This window comes from Sciurus carolinensis, chromosome 4 (assembly GCF_902686445.1).
Source record: "Sciurus carolinensis chromosome 4, mSciCar1.2, whole genome shotgun sequence".
Classification (NCBI taxonomy): Eukaryota; Metazoa; Chordata; class Mammalia; order Rodentia; family Sciuridae; genus Sciurus; species Sciurus carolinensis.
In genome coordinates, this window is record NC_062216.1 from 88,956,780 (window position 1) to 88,968,774 (window position 11,995).

The 11,995-nt window shown below is 36.1% G+C and overlaps 1 long non-coding RNA gene across 1 annotated transcript; it reads right to left on the reverse strand.

Moving 5' to 3' along the window:
* Window positions 1-273: 273 nt before the first annotated feature.
* LOC124983838 (uncharacterized) lies at window positions 274-10,934 on the reverse strand. Its single transcript, XR_007108502.1, has 3 exons — window positions 10,807-10,934; window positions 7,345-7,514; window positions 274-2,400 (listed from the first exon to the last, which is right to left on the reverse strand). It is a non-coding gene; the product is annotated as an uncharacterized LOC124983838 (long non-coding RNA).
* Between the last annotated feature and the right edge of the window lie 1,061 nt (window positions 10,935-11,995).

The following is an 11,995-nucleotide window of genomic DNA, read 5'->3' on the forward strand; positions in this document are numbered from 1 at the left end:
TGGAGAGGAACATTCAATGTGGTATAGAAGTTTAGTCTTGTTCACAAGTCTGTGAATACCAATTAATTTTTTTTTAACAGTGCCTGAAGTCAACCCAGGGCCTTGCATATTGCTAGACAAGTGCTCTACCACTGAACTATTCCCCCAGCCCTGAACCAATTCCCGTCCTCCCTCCCTTCCCTCTTTCTCTCGTTGTGTGTGTCTCTCTTTTTCTTTCTTTCTTTCCTTTTTGTGTACTAGAGATTGAAAGGGACACTTTACCACTCAGCTACATTCCCAACCCTTTCTGTTTTTTATTCTGAGGCAGGATTTCACTACGTTTCCTAAACTGGCCTCAAATTGCCAACTTCCTGCCTCAGTTTCCTGAGTTGCTGGGATTGAACACCTGGTCTAATTAATTCTTTATGTTGAAAAAGAGTAGAAAAATATTTATTATTCTACTTAGTTTTGCATGGTTTGAGTGCCATGATTTAGAGTTACCAGTAGGGATAAACTTTCTCTACAGTAATCTTAGGAGACATACTGCCCATTCCTACCACTGGTCCTTGGGTGAAAGAGCCTACCTTTTCTGTCTCAGCATTATTCTCTAATTTCATGTCTAAAAGAGGGAGTATGATATCTCTGTAGAGAATATTTAGGATTTTTTTTTCCTCTCCCAGAAAGCTGTCAGCTCCTTAGGCAAATCAATCTACCTTGGCCCCAGTAGCCAGCTTTACACCCTCAGTGAGTGAAAACCATGATGGAGTCAGGATGGACCTTTGCTGTACCCTCCTTACAGAGTAAGGGCTTCTGCCTGCCTTAAATTTATAGAAAGAAAAGTAAAGGACTCTTCTAGTGACTCTCCAAGAAATAAAGAAGTGGGCTGGGTGTGGCTTAGTGGTAGAGAACTTCCCCGGGCATACTTAAAGCCCTGAATTTGATTCCCAGCCCTGGAAAATAAAACCAGAGGAGGAGGAGCAGGAGGAGGAGGAAGGGGAAGGGAGACCGTCTAGAATGTCTTACTTATTACGTGTAAAATACCCATAATACTGCCTTGGCACATAGAAGAGAGCTCATTCCTTTGTCTTCCGTCTTTGCTTACCATCATCCCTGGTGTTTGTTCTTCTTAGATTCTTTTTGATCTAAGAGTCCTTTTCTCTTGAATCCTACATAACTTTTTTTTTTTTTTTTCATTCAAGTACATCAATAAAAGAATAACAGTGTGAAGAAAAAGTGTGTTTAAGGCTAACTCTAAGACTGAGGTATGAGGGCAAGAAGAGTTTGGTGAGTTGTGGGAAAGAGCTAGTGAAGAATTTTGGAAATAGAGTTCAAAAGAAAAAGAATAGTTATCAGTGGTAGAGCCCTGGTCTCACATGTACAAGGCCCCTATGTTCCATTCCCAGCACTACAAATTAATTAATTAATGAATATTATTAATAAATAAAAATAAGACCTTGAAATTGCCTTCTATGTAACTATTTCTTTTAATCTTATTATGTAAAAATTTCAAACATTTACAAAAGTAGAGAGATTAGTATAATGAATACTTATACGTGCACCCCTCAGATTAAAAATTATCATTTTACCATTCTGGCTTCATCTTACCCTCTTCTTCTTTCTTTTTGTTGGTAAAGTATTTTAAAGCAAATTCAAGACTTCTTCAGACTTTATCCTACATAACTCATAATTCTACTGATTTTTAATTGGATTATTAAATAACTAGTTAAGAGAAAACAGGATATCCCAGGAAGTATCTAGTGAGGTGCAAAGTGCAGCAATTAATCTTTTCTCCTTTAATCAAAGAGAGCAGCAGGGTTCAAGTAATATCAATTATGTTTAGAAATGGAAATTTTAAAAAATCAAAAACAAGGAAGCAATTTTAAGTATTCTTAAAAGCCCTAACTTCTGTTTTCTTTCCTCTTTACATACTCCCCATTGAGAACTGGCTACTTCCCAGCAATCTCTTCCCTCAGTGTGACCAGGATACATGGAAATCACACTTGTTTACTCAGCAAGTGACTGCAAGTGACTAGAAGGGTTCTAGGACACAGTTTCAAAAGAAATTTTTATCTTTACAGCTGACTCTTCACCCTTCTGTCTGGGAGAACTTTCTAGTCCCTTACGTGTTAGTAACATTGCTTATGTTGTTGTTGTTATTGTTATTATTATCATAAGTGTGTGTTTATCAGCATTTTAAAGATAATTTTTTGAACCAGGTATGGTGGCATACATCATAATCCCATCTGCTTGGTTGGTTCAGGCAAAAGGATCACTGGAGCCCAGGAATTCAAGACGGTGGTCCTCTATGCTGATGACTGTCAGCCCTAAGTTCTGCATCAATAAGATGACCTCCCAGGAGCAAAGGACCACCAAGGTGCATGTGCTGATCAGTAATCATGCCTGTGGATAGCCCAGGTTTTCCTGGGAAACACAGGAAAAAAAAATAATAATAATAAATAATAATGATGCTTTTTGTTTTAGTTTTTGATAAAAAAGAAGACTAAGAAAGAAAATATCCAATGTTAATGAAGGTTATATATGATGAACATTCTCATATTTTTCTGATGGGAGTACACACAACCTGATATATTTAAACAAAAACCTGCTTGACAACAATACTTGAATACCAAGTTTCAATATTTGGAATTTGGTAGGAAATTTCAACATTTGGTATTGTTTCAGTGTTTGGTGTCTCAAATTCTGTTAGCCTGTTCATAACCACACTAACTATGATCAAAAATGATTAATGTGGAATGATCCTCCCTTTAGCACAAGACTTTGTTTATTCCATTCTAGTCTTCCCTCCTCCCTGCCCCCACCCCTTCTTTGTCAGAGTGTAGTCGTGGACTTTTGAGATGCAGAATTCAAGATTAGAAAGAATAGTGAGAAGAGAAAAGCTAAACTAATCTGGATTAATTTAAAAACAAAAATGGTAATTGCTTAGCACGCGGGAGACCCTGGGTTTGATCCCTAGCACCACAAAAATGACAAAACAGCAACAAGAAAACAAACTGGTAGAGAGGGGGTAAAGACGAAGAACAGTTGAGAAATGGAGAAGAAAGAAAGAGTCATTTGAATAAGAAACTCCAGAATAATTTGGGTTTGCAGAAAATAGAAAAGGAAACAAAAAGATGTGGGAAGTGTCACTGGGTATATGAATGTGAATTTATTAACAATTTAAAAAGCGAGTTATAGAAATTATTATAATTCCTTTAAAAAATATTGTCAGTATTTGAACTGTACTTCTTTGGAATTATTTCCATTTATCCACAAACATTTTGCTATGCTGGTATTTTCTTGAAAACATCTTTTTGGGCTAGGCACGCGGCTCATGCCTGCAATTCCAGCAGCTCAGGAGGCTGAGGTGAGAGGATGGCAAGTTTGAGGCCAGGTTGAGCAACTTGGTTAAACACTCAGCAACTAATGAATCCCTATCTCATAATTAAAACAAAAACAAAACAAAACAAAAAACTTAAAGGGCTGGGGACACAACATAGTGGTAAAGTGCCCTGGGTTCAATCCTCGCTACCCCAAAAAATAACATTTGATGACAACGTATAGTTCTGTCCAATACATGCACGGTAATGTACTTTTCCTCTCTAAGTGGATTTATATTACTCCTAATTTTCTCTTATTTAAAAACCATTGTAATTAATATATTTGTGTTCATAGCTTCTTTCTGTTAGAAATAGCGAGTTGCTCCAAGAAATCAAACATGTGCCCAAAAGCGGGTAAGCAAAGCAAAACTTGACTTCTACCAGAAAGTCCTGCTACCAAGAACCTGGCTAGCAAGCGGGTGCGGAGGCAGTCCCCCTGCTTAAGGCAGTGCAGGGGGCAGGCAAAAGGGAAGGGATACTACAATTGTATTCAATTAAGGCTGAATACTATATTTTGAAAATGAACCACTAGACTTTCTATTTCTCACATTTCTTATTTAAGATTATTTCCCATTAGAACAGATTCTCAAAAGTAGAATTACAGTGTTAAAGTTATAAATATTTTACATTGCAAATTTTTTTTGTTTTGTTATACTTCCACCACCAGAAATATATGAGAATATCAATCATACATACCTTACTTAATCAACTTTGAGTTTTATATTTTTTAGGATTTTTATATGATTATTTTAATACTTTTTTTACTATACTTACTAGATCACACATGGAATACACTTACCTATTCTCATAAGAAACTAGTGACTATCATCTCAAATTGCATTACATTGATCCCTTAAGGAAATCTTTGATAGATTATTCCGCATGTTTTTTCTGAGAATGTCTGCCTACCTGCCTTTTTGCCTACCTGCCTGCTACTTTTCTTTTCTCTCATTTTTTTGGGGGGAGGGATAAAGCTGTTTTATATTTATTTTGAAATATATTTAAAGTGAATAAAAACAAATTCCCCTGATAATGATAATATTGAGCACTTTTGGCAATGCACAGGGAATTCATTGATTCACAAAGTCTCCCCGTCTCATTTTATATATCTTATTTGTCTCCCAGCAATACAAAATAAGATGTATTATGTCCTATACAAAATACCCTTCAAATATCTGAAAATAGCTCTTTAAATATTCTCTTCTCTTTACTAAAGAGCCACATTGACTTTTATCCTTCCACAAGCAACATCCATTCGGAATGCTTCACTAACCTGCTCAATTTTCTCTGGTCACATTCTTTATTCTTTCTCAGAAGTGACAACATTTTAGGCATGGCATTATGCATACCTTGTACAATTGCAACTGAAAACAATTGTCCATTATGTTGTCAATACCCCTAGGAATGAGTCATACAATAATTGCTTAATATTGTTCAGATTTAGTAAAAATTTTTCCTTTCCTATAAGAGAATAATACACCACTATTACTGACAATGTATCCATGTACCATTGTTTTCTTTCAGAATAGCAGTGGCACATGCCTATAATCCCAGCAACTCAGGAGGCTGAGGCAGGAGGATTGCAAGTTCAAGGATAGCCTCAGCAACTCAGTGAGGCCCTAAGCAACTTAGTGAGACCCTGTCTCAACATATATAATAATAATAATGATAATAATAATAATAATAATAATAATAATAATAATAATAAATGGGCCAGAGATGTCACTCAGTGGTAAACATCCCTGGGTTCAAACCCCAGTACCAAAATAAATAAATAAATAAATTTATAACATCCTAGAATAGCCTGATTTGAACTGAACTTAGAACTATTTCTTTCTTGGTCAAGCTTTTTTTTTTTTTTTAATGCAATCTAAGATTGGATTGATCTAAATGTAATTATTAATAAAAACAAGAAATAACATTTTCCTTTATTATTTTCTATCATCTGTTTGTGCAAAACATAATTATGTATCAATAGGAAAGAAAATTATTTAGTTGCAGTTCAGTTTAAGTATTCAGACATTAGAAGATAATTAGTTTAGGTTCTTTTTATGCCAGATTCATTTAGGTGCTAAGAAACAAAAGTTAAACAAAACAGACATAAATGTCTAGATTGTTGCTGGACTGGGTTTTCATTTAGTAGTATTTATGAAAATATTTCATCTTTACTTGCAGAAATTTCATCTTTACATATTTTACACAAGTCAACAGACAACAGACATGAAAACCTGATGTCAAGCTTGTAAAATTAAGATAATAACCACATTAATATCAATATCACTAAAGTTTTAAATGTAAGAGATATACTATCACATAGAAGAATATAAACAAAATGATATTAAATTTGCCTTTTTAATAGATTGTATTTTTAAGTTGAGCACCACACCAGTTTACGTCTCTGAAAAATGTTTCCATGCAGGTATCTGAGTATGTGCCAACCTGTAAGTTTCATTGTTATGAGAAATGAATCACAAACAAAGTTTAAGTGAAAGCTTTATGACTGCACCATATTTGAGGTTGAGAAGTTACACAACAAGCAATAAATTTGAGGCAATATCTCTGTGGATATAAGACAACTCACAAAGCACAGAGCATCTTACAGCATAAAACCATGAAAGACTTCCCATTTCCAAAAGCATTTGTCTACTTATTTCAGAATCATCACGCACTTTGCATTAGTAATACAAATAGTTAATGAGTTACTTGAAGAAGTTAAACACCAGTGTAGAATTGCAACCCTTAGGTCATATTCCACCTTCCAGCTCACTATCACATTACTGGGAAATTAAGAACTCCTTCAAACTGTTTGTTGGCTTCACAGTAATAAGTTCATCACAGCTGAAAAGTGAATTTTAAAAAGCCAACACAATTTAGATTTTTTCCATAATTTATAATGCCTATGTTTGTGTTGGCAATTTGTTGAGCAATAAAATCAATTATCAACTCTGTTCACTAAGTCTATAACCTTATGTAAAAAGGTCTTAGTAACCTAGCACATTTAGCACTTCATGCTCCATGACATCAGTGACTTTGTCAAACTGTGCTTGCTATCAAAAACTTAATTTCCACTTTTCACTTATTTAATCCACTTATTTATGCCACTCATTTAATCTGTTACCTCAGTCACTTTTAGATGACTGCTATGTTTCAGGCATTGTGCTAGGTAGGGGATATGGAAACAAATAGAATGTAGTTCCTGTCCTTAAAAATATATCCACCCAAGGCAATGTCAGGATCAGAATTATGGCTAGAAGTTACCATCAGCCCAGCCAGCACCTAGAATCCTCCCTCTCTCTATTTTTCTCATTGCATTCTGGGAACCCAAATCTGGCTTTTCTTTGCCACTTTTCATCCCTGTGGGTCTTGGGAAGGCCTGTTTTCTGTCTTCCCAGACCAACCCTGCCTAGAGAGATCAGGATGGAACTACCTTATTTGGCAAATTAGCCCCAAGTCGGAGCATTGAATCATGGTTCCTATCAGACCAGGCATCGTCTTTGAAGTCTCTGAAAATCCTGATCCATCCATGCCTCAGCTGCTTTCTCAAGGTAGTCCCACACACACCCTGCCGTTCCTGTCCAGTCTCACTAGAGGGAACTTTCCAAAGTTCTCAGCAAGCAAGACCTCCTTCAGCTGTGTGTATGTCCAAAAGCTTTAAGGGATGGAGATGAACTAACTTATCTTAGAAACCAGATGGGGGTCTGTCTACCTTGGTGTCCTATCCAACACTGGGTTACCCTGACCACCACTATCCCAGGCTGCTCACCATGGTCTTAATGGAGTCAGTCCCACATGTGAGACAGGTTAAGGTAAGTCTTTGTCATCACCCAGATGGCTCCATTTGCTTATGTATGATGGGATTTGGACTTCTGTCCCTCGTATGGGCATTGCAGACTCTCATGGCCATAGGAGTTCATTGCTATCTGGGCGTGCCCTGCAACCTGGGTTTCCAGTTCCTCTGAACTTCCAGAGTCCTGTGCCAAGTCCTTACCTGGTGCCAGCACCTCCTTTCCCTCTGTCCATCTTCTCTGGAGAAGCCTGGGTCAAGTGTGATTCGGGAAGCTTTCCAACACTGCCACTGGATTCAGCTTGTCACCTCCTTTCTCTACTACAGTAAGCATGATCTCCACCATATTAACCTAGAGAATCAGCCTGAGGGACCTGGAAGAAAAAATTGACATGGTGAGCAAGGAACAGATTCTAACTGGAAACACATGCTCTGAGAGTCCATCTTTCTTCATCTTTCCCACTGATGATTTTGGATTTGACCCTTACATCTCCCATGGGGAAGAATTCTACTAGCACAATTCACCGATCTTTTCCTCAGTTTTACAGGCTAATAATGGATAACATTAATCTTGAATCTTTCCACATCTCTTCCATTGACTCAGAATTGCTTTCTCATAGTTTATATTAGAAAGATGTTCAATATACTAAAGCAAACCAAAACAAACAAACAAACACATCCAGGGGCTGGGGATGTAACTCAGTGGTAGAGTACTTGATTAGTATGCATGAGGCCTTGGGTCTGATCCCCAACACTGCAAAAAACAATAATAAAACACACATCTCATTAGGGAAAAGGAAACGCAGATAATTTTAATTGACCTGGAACTATGATATTTATGATTTTCCTAAAGGTGACAAGTGTACTGTTCTTGAAATATAAGTAGGGGTTTTTGTCAGGCAGCAAACTGGAGACACATACTTTGGGAATTCTATTGTCTTTATTATCAATTACTAAACTAATTCACAAGTGATATTTCTAGCATCATAAAATTGACTAAAACAAAAAATAAAACAGTTTTGGTACATTTCATTATACTATTACTGATAATATCAGATGATTTGCATATATTGTAAATTATTTTCTTCTTAAATATATCAGTGCTTACTACAGCAGCCCATATACTTAAATATCTCATAAGTAGCATTAATTACAGGTGTAATTGGGATTACAGGTGTGCGCCACTGTGCCTATCTACTCTGACATATCCTTAATGACATCTCAGGCAGATCCCATAGATTTCCAATTATATTAACTTATTAAAATTTCAGGTTAGTTTGATCTACTTCTGCTCACATAAGTGCATTTCCCCTGGCCAGATGTTAGCTAGTAGTGGTGTGAGGGACAGGAAATGGGTAGAAAAACTATTTCTTCCCTCCTGGTCGTATCTGTTGGCAGGTAAGTATGGTAGGATCTTCTCCAGCAGAAGGGTAATGGGCTCTACCAGTTGTTTATGGGAAGTCAATGAACCCAGTAAAAGTTTTATCATCTACCACTATCAACCAAGGCTTCAATGATATATCTCTTGTGTTGACTCAGAACAACCAGTTCACATTTTGAAGCAAGAGGGTTTAGCTCGGTGGTAGAGCACATATGCAAAGCCCTGGGTTAAATCCCCAGCATGTGTGTGTGTGTATATACACACACACACACATATACACACACACACAAAGAAAGAAAAAAGAAAAGGAAAAAAATGATTGATTGTCTACTCTATGTCAGGCACTGTTACATAGGTAAAACCATAGAGAGGGAAACAAAAGGTTTCAGTTGGATATACCACTTTTTTTGACAGGGGAATCTCTAGTTCTTGGGCACAAATGATCCTCCTATGTGGCTGGGACTATACGTACTATGCCACTGCACCCAACTGATATGCTACATTTTAAAAAGTAAAAACATGATCTTAGGTAGTCCAAAGACAATATTTTCTTTTTACTGATGCAAAATCAATCTAAATTATGTAAATTGCAACTAAATGTTTCTTGGTCCTCATTGTGATTGACAGATAAAGTTGACTTAAATGGACCAATACTATCAACAATAGCAAAGACAGATTGAGTAGGTACTATTTGCTGCCTTAAGTGATTTACATGTTTTTATTTAATTTAGGTAGTACTCTGATGAGATAATAATATTATATTTCTGTTGCACAATGAGAAAACTAAGTGTGAGTGGTCACTAAATTAGCTTAACTTTACATACCTGCTAAGTAAGTGGTAAACTCCAATTCAGAAGCCAGCTGGGCAACCAATTGACTGATTAGAGTCATGGTGTGTATATAGTTAACAGTAATCTACTGTACATTTAAAATGTGGTTAAGAAAATGGCAGGAAGAGTGGTTCATGCCTATAATCCCAGCAACTGGGGAGACTAAGGCAAGAGGATCACAAGTTTGAGGCCAGCCTCAGCAACTTAATGAGACCCCATCTCAAAATAAAAAATGAAAAGGGCTAGCAATATAGCTTATGTAACTCTGTGGTAAATGCCTCTGGGTTCAATCTCCAGTACTGAAAAAAAAAAAAAAATTAAGATGTTACTTATATTTCACACTTTTTTACCATAACAGAAAGAAGGAAGATTGTATGATAGAATGTATTCAGTCATCAAATTTATGCTCACCATGAAGTTTAATCACATAAAGAAAAGCATGACATATTAATAAAAATATATATAAAACCTGATATACAATGATATAAATTATGTAAGATATATATGTGTGTAAAATTACATACATATATGCAGTACATATATCACATGCTTTATGGCTATATGTTATACATAGTAGATTAATTCTCTGAAAAAGAACTTGTTCAAACATAATTTTCCCAGTCATTAGATTTCACATATTATCAGACATTTTCAGATTTTTTCTTTTTCCTGAACTCTATACATCTAAATAAATTTTAGTCAATGATGCTAGACTTGTGTTATAGTCTTGAAAATGGACAAAGTTGTGAACTGCTAATTAGAATAATTTGGTTTTGATCCAGTGGGGGAAAAGCAAGACAAAGACAGAAAAGAGCAAAAGAAAAAAACATAATAAAAACATTGCCTACAAGGGTGAAAAGATGTAATAGCTAAATTAGAAAGAGAAAAAATGAAAGCTGAAAACAACATTCATTTGACCCCAATCCAACATCATTTTGTCTTAACATGTCATTGTCTTTATAACATTTATTTTTCATATTTCCTATGCTTATGATTGACTCATCAGAAAATACAGATAAGAAAAGTTTCCAGGCTTCACTCCCTCCACCCCAGAAAGTCCACAGACAAGAGAGACTGTGAAATTTCTAAAACTTGAGACTGAGACACCTGCAAGGACCACAGAACCAAATAAAGAACACATTAGGGTGGGGTTGTAGCTCAGTAGTAGAGAACTTGCTTACCACACATCAGGTACTGGGTTTGATCCTCAGCACCACATAAAATAAATAAATAAAGGTATTGTGTCCCTTTACAACTAAAAATAATAATAAAAGAACACATTAAAAGGTAAAATTAACACTCTCAATTTGACATCGATCTTCTCCTTCCCAACTCAGAACAATGCCACAGAGAGGATTCTCCTGGTCCTTACAGTGATAAATGAGGACATCGAACAGATACTCAGCTACCCTAACATTCCAAAATACTTTCCAGGAAGTTTCACTTCAGTCTTACCTCATGGGGATCACTGGGGATAAGGCAGGATTAAACTGCTTGGTACCAGGCAGAAACAGAAAAAGGAGATGGAGGTTCCAGTGACCACCATGTTTAAGTCTTGGTGGTGGCTTCATGCTTCTGTCAGTGGTGGCAGTGTCTGATCTGATATACCAGGTGAGAATAGTGCAGAAAACAAATTACAAAACAGCAGCGGCAAGTCCTTACCTGTCCATAACTACTTTGTTGCTATGGTTTAGATACGTCCCTCAAAGTCCAAGTGTGGGAAACCTGAGCCATCAGTGTTGGGAAGTGAGGCTAATGGAAGGTGTTTGGATCCTGAATATATACATTCACTGGATGTATTCAGCACCCTCTTCCTCTCCCTCTTGTTCATGTAATGCCCCCCCCCCACACACATCAAGAAAGTCCTTACCTAATGCTATCACCTTGATCTTGGACATCCCAGCCTCTAGAAGCTTGAGTCAATATATTTCTGTTCATTATAAATTACCCAGTATGTGATATTCTGTTATAGCAGCACTAAAGAGACTAAGACGAATGTAATGGATTAAATTCTCTAATAAATAGAGTGACTGAATGGGAAACAAACAAATAAAACTAAGACTTGACTATATGCTCCCTACAACTCATTTCACTTTTAAGAACAAACACCTGGAAGTGATGGAATTGGAAAAGATATTTTTCACATAAATAAAAACTAGAAAAAAAAATCAGGGATACTATACTTATATCTGATTAAAAGAAAAACTTGAAGTCCAAAACTGTAAAAAGAAAAAAAAAAGAAGGTTATTATATATTGATAAAGAGGTCTATTCATCAAGAGGATAAAGCAATTACAGATCTATATGCAACCAATATTGGAGCACCTAAATACAGAAAGCAAATAGTAAAGCATCTGAATGGTGAGATAGATTGTCATATAATAATGAGAGGGCCTTGAATACCCATTTCAATAATGGACAGATCATCCACTCAGAAAATTAATGAGGATTATATCTATACTTCAGATCAAAGGACCTAACAGATATACAGAGTATTCCATCCAACAATAGAATCACTTTCTTCTTAAGTGTGCACAGAACATTCTTCAGGATAGTTCACATGTTAGGTCAAAAGACAAGTCTCAACAAACTTAAGAGAATTGAAATCATGTCAAGTAACTTTTCTGTTTACAATGGTATGAAAC